At 40.7% G+C, this 11,421-nt stretch overlaps 1 long non-coding RNA gene across 1 annotated transcript in view; it reads right to left on the reverse strand.

Annotated features, from left to right (window-relative positions):
* Positions 1-995: 995 nt before the first annotated feature.
* The window catches only part of LOC109299848, a 17,486-nt gene continuing 7,060 nt past the window's right edge, over positions 996-11,421 (reverse strand). The window contains exons 2-3 of the long non-coding RNA XR_002098022.1: positions 9,703-9,707; positions 996-1,008 (exon numbers count right to left, since the gene is read on the reverse strand). This is a non-coding gene — a long non-coding RNA (uncharacterized LOC109299848). The remainder of the gene's footprint in view (positions 1,009-9,702; positions 9,708-11,421) is intronic.

Consider the following 11,421-nt stretch of genomic DNA (forward strand, 5'->3'; position numbering starts at 1 on the left):
CAGAGCCAGTTCCCCAGCCGGTGGATCACGATGAAGCTGAGGCTGCAGTTGGCCAGTTTTACGAAGAGGTGATCATGGGATACCAGATTGTTTAAAGTCAAGATATACGACATCAATCTCTTCTCCCTTGTCCAAGTGATAGGCCACCTGGTCATAAAAGGAAATAAGATCGGTCAAGCAAGACCTACTCACAACAAACCCATGCTGGCTATCCCTCAGGATGCTGTCATCAGCCAGCCTGTAGTTTTCCAGGTCTACTGTCCTCCTCGTCTTAAAGACAGGCACCACATTGGCCTTCTTCCAGTCTTTGGGCACTTCACCAGAGCACCAGGAGTTCTCAAAGATCCATGCCAGTGGCTGAGCTATGATGCAAGCCAGCTCTTTGAGTACCCTGGGGTATAAGCTTTCAAGGAGAGCTGACTTGGAGGTTTCCAGCCTCTCAAGGTGTTCCTTAACAAGGTCAGCATTGATGGAGGGTAAGGAATTATGCTCACTCAGGCATTCCTGTCCTGTAATAGGCAGGGGCGCCCCTTGGGACTGGTGAAAACCCAATGCAATGTACCCATTTAGCAAGTTGGCTTTTTCCTGGGCATCAGTTGTCAGTTGTCCCATCTGGTTTAGCAGGGGTCTGATGTTGCCTTTGCTTTTCCTCTGACTCCCCACATATCTAAAAAAGGACCTTTTATTGTCTTTGATACTTGTAGCTAGTTGGAGTTCAGTCACAGCCTTGGCTTTCCTGGTCTGCTCCCTGCAGGTCCGGAGCAGTGCAGAATATTCATCCTTAGAGGTGGATCCAGTCCTCCATCCTTTTTAGGTCCTTCTTTTTAGACTCAGGAGGTCCACTAGTTCCCTGGAGAGCCAAGTGGCTGCTGTGCCCTTTTGTTGCCTTTCTTCCGAGATGGAATAGACTTAGACTGTGCATCCAGGGTTGCTCCTTTGAAGAGCAAACACTCATCCTGAACTCTCCTCCCCTTTGGGTTGTGGTCCCTTAGGGCCTAAGCTACAAGGCTCCTGAGCTTGTCAAAATCAGCTTTCCTGAAGTCAAGGATTTCTGTATTGCTGACTGACTTGCCAGCTTTATGGAGGATGATGAAGGTGATCAGCTTATGGTCACTGTCACCCAGCTTCCCTTTGATTAGGCTATCCCCCATAGCTAGTACCAGGTCAAGCAGGGCTTTACCTCTTGTTGGCCTGTTGACTTCTTGCATCAGATAGAGCTTATCCATTTATGACAGAAAGCTTTATAACCGCTTAGATTTGGGCAAGTGCTTTTCCCATGAAATGTCAGGGTAGTTGAAGCCTCCCATGACAACCATGCACCAGCAGCATGCAGGTTCAGTCTATTCCCTGGTGAACTCATGGTCAAGCTCTTGATCCTGGGTAGGAAGTCTATAATAGACTTCCACCATTGTGTCCCCTGTGCCATGTTCCACATGGATTTTAACCCAGAGGGTCTCCAACTGTCCACCCTGGGTGCCAATGTCATGCTGTGTTGATTCTGCCTGAAATAACCCTGGATCTTCCTCTTGCCAAAGGCTGACATGGGGTGATAAGTTAAGGCTATCTGACTTTCCAGGCATGATAGGACTGGTGTCAGAAGCTCACAAAAGAACAGTGAAACACTGATGAGCTCCATGGATATATGGCCTTCCCATCCATATGCAAAATAATCACAAGACTCAAACCAGAGAAAGAAGGGAAGAAAGACTAAAACAGCCAAGAGGAAGGCTCGAGGCTCTGCTGTAGAGGCAAGATAACTACTGGAATTATCTTAGGGTCTCCCTGGACATAGGGATCAGAAGTCACCACACACAGAGATGTGATCAATAATGGTCAGGAAGATGAAAGAAAGAGCCAAAATGGAAGAAACGTAAGCAAGCAAGTCCTCTGCTTCAATATAGATTTCGCCTTCACTGCAAGGGGGATCATATACTTTCTGAGCAAAGGAACTGGAACCTGATATAGAAGAGACCTTCAAGATGGAAGAAGAGGGACTATAAGGAGCTGAGAACAAAGGATCATTAAAACCGTATCTCTGACCACAACAAACTGTTGAGGATTGCACTTACTGCAATAGTTAATGAATGGAAAATGCAACATTCTGCAATTTAAAAATAAAATCAACTTACCTTACCAATAAAGTTACCAATGCTCTTATTCTTCACATGGTGGGAGGGCAGGTGAAAGAGAGGGGGAGGTACATGAAAAGACTGGAATTGTTTATTTTAGGGAAGAGTGAAAATTATCACTTAAATAATTGATTATGGATGTTATAATATTTAATATCACAGGTAACATAATAATAGTGAATAGGTACAGAGAAGGCAGGGAAGAACAATGGGTCTGAGTATGATGCACAGATTCACTTAGCAGATGGTTACATTTTGCTTAAGCAAGATAATGAATACAAATGGCAATACATTCATAAGCAGAAGGCGTTTGCAATTAGCTTCCCATATGCACAACTCCATGATGTACAATTTCTTTCCCAAAGAGTTTTATATTTTAATATTCAAACCTTTTTTTAGTAGAAAGAATGTAAATATTTTAATCAGGAAAAGGACAGGAACTTAAAGAATCTAGACCTTTTCTATGCAGTAAATTGCCTATTATTGACTACCTTGAGAAACATTTTCTTGATTTCAACCAGAGATGTGTACTAAACTTCAGTGGCATTAACATTCTATAGTTCTGGCATTCTACTGATCCTCTCTCTCTTATGAGGCCTGTAACATCATGCACCCAAACAATGAGGATGATGTATATTCCCATTTTCCTGCATAAAGGAGTTACCATCATGTGCATAACAGTGGAATAAATGTATGTACATACATTCCTTTTTCATGGATATGAGACTATAACTCAGAAATAGCATGTCTTTTTTCAACCCAAACAGATGAAATAAAAATTGAAGTACTGAATTTTCATGTTTATTTATCTAGAACAGACAAATCAACACTTTTTGAAACAATGAAATATAATTAAAATAGACATTCCTTGAGATAAGTCAGCATGAGACACAGAGCAGCTAACTTATATGAATTTTAATAAAGCCATGAACCAATCACTTTTCAGCAGTCTAAGCAGGCAGGGACTACTCAGGGGTGGTCAAGCTGTAGTAGGTATGTCACAAGTGACACAGGCAGCCTCTGTATGTGGCACACAGCAGATTCAGGAGGAAACAGGGAATGCAACAGCAAATAGGACAGGAAGCAGAAAGCAAACCAGCAGATTAGGTAGCGAACACAGAACAGAGAGTAGAAAGCAGAGCGGCAGATTGGGAAAGGGAAGGGAACTTAAGTGTTATTTTGGGAGGAACAGGAGATGCTCTGTTTACACGAGCACACCTTGGAGTAACTAGGAACAACAGCCACAAACTGCCGGAGAGCAGATTTAGGTTAGACATCAGGAAGAATTTCTCTATTGTAAAGGTTGCCACAATCTGGAATGGGCTTCCAAGTGATGTGCTGCTCTCCCTTACCTTGTGGATCTTTAAGAGGAGGCTAGACAGGCACCTGGCTGGGGTCATCTAACTCCAGTGCTCTTTCCCGCCCAGGGCAGGGGGTTGGACTTGATGATCTACTGAGGTCTCTTCCGACCCTAACATCTATGAATGTATGAATGCTGCCCCCATTGGAAAAGTCACTTGAACTGTTTTTACAATATAACAGGTATTAGTGAGGGGTATTTAAATGACAACTCCAAAATGACTACACAATGGAGTACTTACGCCCAACTGGAAACATTTACATGGTATGTATTATATTCAAAGAAAATCCTATGTTGCCCTGTGACCGAGTGATAAGTGCACTTGTCATTTTAAGAGGGGAAAAAGGCTGCAATGAGGGCTCAGGTGGCAACCAGAGGAGTCACCTGATCAGCTGCAGGCTAGGTTAAGGGAGAATATAGGCCCAGGGCCTGAGCTGGGCTGGGCAGTCATATCCTGGCAGCTGACAAGGTAGGAGCTCCTGAGTAGCTGCTGAGGCTGTGACTCTGGCCCATGCTGAGTATACCTGGAGGTATGCAGCCTTAGGACTGGGGAATGTCTGGTGGTTTGTGGAAGGGACTAAGGGGAGGTAAGGAGGTCCCACCTGGCTCAGAGGCAGAGAGGGGCAAGAGGGCCAGAAAGAGCAGAGGGAGAGCAGGGGCTAGAGGACCCAGAGAGAGAGGGCACCTATATATGAGCAGCAAGGCTGCTCCGACACACTGTAATACATAAGATTCTGGAGTCTGCTGGAGTGTGGTAATTACTGTGATTGAACATGATTAATCAAGTCTGCTGTGGCATGGTATTTAATGTGCTCCAGAAGACTCCATTGTATCGACTATCAGCATCCCTGTGCTTAAAAATGGTGGTGGAGGCACTTCAAAGCTTGTTCAAGTTGTAGTTGATGGTGCTGTAGTGCCCCAGCACCATTTTTAAGCACAGAGATACTGATACATGGGATGCTCTGGACGCTTTAATTAGAGAAGCTCTTGCAGCTGCTGTAATTAAAGTGCCACCTTCTTCCCCCCACCCCCTCCAAACACATGTATAAACACCCAGAGAGAGAAGGCCTGAAAGTGATTGATAACATTTGCAAGACATGGGCTTGGGGAGGAAGAGATTAGCCTTTAAGGTGACAAGCAGTAACACCAGTACTCATGAAAAAATCTGGCTGGAGAAGCCCTGGGGCAGCCTCCGTTTTCTGAAAATATCATTTTATCAAGGCATGGCAAGCTAGGAGAAGGAGAGATTGCCCGAAGAGGCCAGGTTGACAAGTGCTGAGGGGGCTCCATGGGCATCACAGCCACCCCTGGAGCTGAACCCTGTTGCATACCCCTAAGCAATGTTGAAGATAGTTAGGCAGAAAGTCAAAAATTAGATGTTGAAGTCTCTTATCTATTTTGTGTATCAAGTTTAAAACTATGCATTTAACCAGAGAAATATACACACACACATGCATGCACGCACACGCACACTTTAGTGTTATTGATAGCATCTTATCTTTTACAGTTCCTGACTGGACTAGCTCCACCATCCTGAAGTTACTATTAATGCAATTTTTTTGGCATCTTATTCCCTACTAATACATTTTTAAAGAAAAATCTTTAAGGTGTCAAGGCTGGATCATGTTGAATGCTAAAAAGTGTTCTTAAAAAATTATGCCAACATAGCTACTTAGAACTCTTTCAAACCATTGCAATGGTGTAAGGTCTCAAAATATTGCAAGTCTTTGATATGCTTTAAATCCTAACCTTTTAAATGACACAAAATTATTTCAAATACAACAAATACATTTCCTCTCCTTTTGCCTTAAAGTTAAAGGTTAGAAAATAGTTCCAGACTGTCAAAAGGATTTAGTGGACAAGTAGAAATTTCAGCCCCTACCCCAAGGTTTTTGGGGAAAGCACAATGAAGTGCCTATCATAGAATTTAAGCAACTTGAATTATGGCAAATGCTACAGCTAACTGGTATAAGACTGTAGAGAACAGGAGCAACTCCATAGCTAACTACAAATCACGTTGTAAACATAAACCAGAAAGAAATCTCTTTTTCCATACAGATAAGGTAGAATTTTAGTCAGAATTCATATCCATGTGCACCTTTTTCCTGTCTTCCTAGGGTAACTGAATTTCTAGTGTTGTTGTTTATTGAAACAGATTTTATAATTATTTTGGGAACTAGTCCTAAGTTTGGAGCCAACAACGTCACTTTTTCTTATCTTCCTAAAGAGTTGTAATTATGAGACTCAAAGCTTCCCAGTTGCATTCTCAGAACCAAAGTTCTGGTTCTCTCAAAACTGTTTGTGTAGCTAGGTCAAATTTCCAATTACTACTTTCTACTTAGTAAAAAAAAAAAAAAAAAAATCAGGAAAGCCACTTTAACAGAACTGCCAGATAAGGAAACTACTTGGATGAAATGGGGAGAGTGCTTCCAATAGCTCAATCAGACTGCTTGCTCAGGATGGATGGCTTCAATTCCATCCTCTATCAGATATGACCTGAACCTAGAAGAGCAATATCAACTTTTGGATACAGGTACTTTGGGGTCATGGTGGAAACCTCTAAATCTGTCCCTTTATGCAAAATGTAATATTTCTAAGATATTCACAGGGGCAGGGATGGGAAACCCAGGTATTCTAGCTCCCTACCTAGAGAGTTGTGGTCATACTCTGCTCCATTCAGAGCAGGGATTAGAACTTGAGTGTCCTATCTGCCACATGAGTACATGAAACATAAAGCTATAGGGTATTCTGAAATAGAGCACTTCAATCCTTCCTGCTGGAGTTGTGCCACTGCCAATACTTTAAAAATTGAAGGAGAAAGACTTTAGCCTTGGAGTTAGTGCACAGTCCTGGGATGTGGCTTCAAACCTCAAGGAAAGGAGGGGACCGGGGCATTCTGCAGTTTGAGTGGCTACCAAAACACTGTGCTATTGAATAAAAAGGACAGCACCACAAGTCCATCACTTCATTTCTTTTTCTTACAAGAGCCCAAAGCAACCCATTCCACTTGAGGTCAAATGGAACAGTCTATGTAAATTAATTTAATTTGGGCGTAGGGGAGCCTCACTGGATTTTTCAAAGTGTGACTGCAAAGCCAAAATTAAGATTACCAGTAATCTAAATTCAAACTAATGTTTTTCTACCACTTCAATATCATAGCATTTGTGGTGCCCCCAGCATCCCCTGTTTTTGATCTCTGGCACCTTGTAGGGTATTTTATGTTTACTTTGTGGCTGTGGTTTGCAAAGGGTAAGGGTGGGCGATAAGACTCTTTGAATGAAGACTTTTGTGAATTCAGGGAAGTGGACTCAATGGTTTAGGAGATTTTTTTCTGTTCTATGTTGCAAACAGGAAGATCACATTAGTTGTACAGTCTTATTCATTGCCAAAGTGGTCTGACTTGCAAGAAGTTGTTTTATGTATCACCTAATAATAAACTCTGGATTCAGCTCCTTCAAAGGTTACAGAGAGTTTCTGCTGGAAATGTCATATCCTGTTGGCAATTTGTCTCCTAATGCCACCTGACTGCTTCCCCGACTCATGAGCTGTACCCTGAATATGTCGTGGGAGAATCAGGGAAGTTTGGAGGTGGAGGTGGGAACAGCACTACAAGGAAGCTGGAATGCAGCTGCAAAACTGGCTTGCACACCATACATTACTAGAAGCAGGTGTGGGAATTAGCTAGTTAATTAACTAGTTAAAAAGTTAAAGAAATGGCTAACTTTTAACTTCAAATAGTTAAATTTTTCAGCTGTCAGCTTTTACCCTTAACACGTTCAAAACAGGGTTAACTTTAACTTTTTTTAAAGTATAAGTTAAAAGTAAAAAAAAAAAAAAAGAAATCTGGCTTTCCCAGAGTTTTTCGTGGCACAGCCACTCTCTAGGACTTACATGGAACTTTATTTCTTTATTGAAACTCTAGGACTTCTTGTTTGAGAGACAGAGAGTAGTATGCCTTCCTATGAGATATGGTCTCTTAAGAACTACAAGTCCCAGAGTTCCTTAGTTCATGCTGGCATTTTCTGTGCATTTGCAGAAGTCAACAAGGCAGCCAGTTGGCTGCAGGAGAAGGAACAAGTTCAAGCAAGCAGAGACATTGATCCCAGTAAGAGTGAGAGCAAGTAGTGAGGGTGAAGCAGATGGTGACTTTTTTAATTTTAATGAAGATCAGAACCAGCAGCCCATAGCCCAAGAAGTTGATTATTACTTCTCATCTGTGAGAAACTTATCTGAGATGTCACCTACTATGAAAAAGCTATTAATCCATTATAACACAAGCATTCCCTCATCTGCCATGTAGAGCGATTGTTCAGTAGTGGGGGCTTAGTCTTGCAAGACAGAAAAGGAAAATTGTCAGATGTAAATTTTGAAAGGCAGCTTTTGCTGAAGTTCAATAAGCATGTTTAAACAGTTTCTGCTATGCAATTAAATGTTCTTTTTCTCATTTAAACTGATTCTCTCATTTCAGTCTAATTTTGATTTTCAGACACTTTCATTATTTCTAATTCAGATGTATTCCATACCCTTTTGTTACCTTTTGAGAAATACAAATTGTAACAACAGAGGTTTTCTGTGGAAACAGCTTTAATTTGTCACCTGACTATGAATATCTCCTTTCTGTTATTCTGGTATACCTATATGACGCATTGACTTTTACAAAGTACTTCACATGGAGAGGGTGAGAAGGATTTAACATTACATAGGTATTGGTAAATTGTTATTCTGAAAACTGTATGACAAGTATAACATTGTTTCCAGGTAAAGCAGGGTCAGTTCCGAGTAAATTAGTGTGCTTCCGTAGGCTTATGGAAAAGAAACCCACTCATTGCATTTGAAAATGAAAAATGATGCTGAGGCAATTCACTGTGTTTCGCATGTTTCTCATGAATAAACTTAACTTTTAACTAGTTACTCTCTTTTAATGTATGTTTTAACTAGTTGAAAGTGGAAATAACTTAACTCAAGTTAATTTTAAAGACTGCTAACTTTTAACTTTAACTAGTTACATTTTTCACAAACTTTTCCCATGACTGACTAGAAGAAAAACCTGAATTGCTAATATTTGCAAATAAAAGTACCAAGGTCAGTCCACAGGAATTTGTAGCTACCGAGCCCTCATGAAAATAACCATTCGTTGGACAATACCATATATATTAGCTATACATATATATATACTGTGTACTAGAAGTGTGAGGGGAACCATAGTGTGAGAGGAACCATCCATCCCACCATAGTGCACCTATTTCTTCATTACCTGTGACAGATAAGGGTGTTATGTCCTCTGTTGTGTCTGGGTTGTCTATGTAGTTTTGCTAGGAGAATAGTCAATGGCTTTGTATAAGCAGCTGGACTAGGTGACCTCTATAGGTCCCTTGCAGCCCTACTTCTCTATGACTCCATGGATGGAGAACATATTATTACACTCCAGCAGAAATATTTATGGGACAAGCCCACAACTACCACTGACAATCCTTATTCGTTAGAAGGCAAAAGGTTAAGTAGGTGGCAGTAAGGCAATTCTCTATCCCAGTCTTGCCAACTTCTTCCTAAGGTTAAGTTTCTCCTCACCAGCAGGGATCTTCATTTCCTTGTAGAAATCCTTGAGACTATTAATTACCTCTTCTCAAAATATGGCAGAATGGAGTGAAAGAATATCTCATTACCCTCTCATCTGGAGTGGGAGAAGTGACCATTCCCCCTCCCTCACTCTAAATAATAGGAAGAAGAGAAGGAATGTCTTTATGAAAATAGTCAATAGTCACACTAGTTGATCAATTTGATTGTTTATTTCTCTACTTGTTATTTTGTATATTCCAAATGCCAAGTGTTGAAAAAAAGATGCTTCATCCTCTTCAGACTATAATCACCACTGATGTGGCATTAAACAAGATTAATGAACAAACATCATGCAACACCATCTCTACCTGTGCACCTCTGGCTTCTACACCAAACACATGTGATTACAAAACAGGTTCAGTGTTTGAATTTAAATGGGAAGTAAAGGACTGATTCCATATTTACAGCATTTCCTCAAAATTAGGTACTTCTTTTTCAGATACAGAACAGTTTCCATTTCAGACTGCAAATACTGCAATCCCTAAGTGAACCATAAAACAGAACATGAAACAAATTATATTATATAAATTAAAGTTGCACAATAAGAGTATTAAAAACATTTTCATCACTGGATTATATAATTATTGTTCTCCAAACATCCCCTTGTTGTCATCTACTAAGTTCATTCTTTTCCTTCATTTCAGACATTAAAAAAGTAATATGCAGATATAAATGCTAAAAAAAAAATCCAGCAGAAGACTGTTGAAGTATTTACTTTCATGTTTTATGAGAGAAAATCCTCTAGGAACAGTTGAAATAAAGTTGCTTTTAGAAGCCTATATGTAATTAAGAGAACAATCCATGTTAAAATTAAATTAATTACACGCATTCTAAAACTCCTGCATAACTGAACACTCTTTTCACAGTATAAAACATTCCATGGCAAATATTTGTTTCCTGCCTACCATATAAGTATAGCAATTTTTACATGAGACCTCTGATTTTCTGCACAAGAAAAGATTTGTCCAAATTCTCTTTTTTGGAAGACACAATTCTTTCCCATATTTGAGAATAATTAGAAAACTAATGGATAGATAAAAGTTCCTACATGCTTGTAAGACTTAGGGCTTAGCAGGCATTAAGTTTATGGTACGATTACTAACACAACTAATTATAAAATGGCTGAATGTACAGTATGTTATAGCACAACAAAATGGCAAACTAGCCACAAAGATGTTATACTTTTAACATCTTTATGGATGGCTTGTATCTTCCTTCCATTTGCATGTATAGCTTGTACCCAAGGATCAGGCTGCACAGTAGGTCTTTAAATGTCCCTGCAATGAGCTCCCCATGAGCAGGGACATTTAAAGCCATGCTATGCAGCTTGATGCTAAATTAACAGGTCCACAGCTGGAGATACAGGAGGGAGCTCCTTGGTCCCCAGCTGACTGCATGCTACTGCAAGTTTCCTGGAACATGAAGCTACAGACTGGAGAGCTCCCTGGTCCCCAGCTCCCCATGTTTCTGTGCCAGCTGGCTGCACACAGACTGGGGATCAAAGAGCTCCCAATCCACACAGCTCAGTGTGCCTAGCTGCACGTCCCAGCAAATGTATGACTGGATCTGAGGAATTTTATTCCAGAACCAAAGAATCATGGTTCCTCCCATGCTAGAAATTTAAGGATGGCAAGATGCACAATTGTTGTGATCCAGGATAAAATTTCTCATATCCCATCATATGATTATATTAACATCTGGTAGGGGACTTAGTATCTCTATACCCAGAGTATTCAAGTACCTTCATGGAAGAAACAAAAATTCTTGAAAACTTATTTATTCTTAACAAGTGCTTCCCCATTAGAGGACCTGATCATGGTCTATGGTTATGGCTCTCACTCAATGTGAAACAGGCATATTCAATTCCTTTCCTCTTCCTCAGATATTTGAATTCCTACTGTTACAAACCCATCCATGGGTTACCCCTAGAGCCCTGAGTTTCTCCCCACTCCACTGTCTTTTACCAGACCTCACAGCTGCAGTAAGTCAAGCTTTGCTAACTCCAAGTGCAATCCCTTTCCCAGCCTGGACTGTCACTCATGCATTCATCACTCACTCACTATTTACCACAGGCAATTAGTAAGGAGATAAGGAACAAAAGGATATAATGTATACAAAAAGAATGATACAAGCAAGACTGACCATACATCTGAAGACAGAACAAAAAGATCCTCTCATTTGACTACCACCTAGTCCTTCAAAGAGTATTTTCAAAGATCAGCCTTATCCTGATGCTGTCAGCCCTACTATCTGGGGATCTGGACCTTCATCTAACCCAGGAGGTGCACAGCCCCACCGGGGGGATGCCTTGTTGGA

The sequence above is a fragment of the Gavialis gangeticus genome, unplaced genomic scaffold (assembly GCF_001723915.1).
Source record: "Gavialis gangeticus isolate Ggan-Ray unplaced genomic scaffold, GavGan_comp1, whole genome shotgun sequence".
NCBI classification, from domain to species: Eukaryota; Metazoa; Chordata; order Crocodylia; family Gavialidae; genus Gavialis; species Gavialis gangeticus.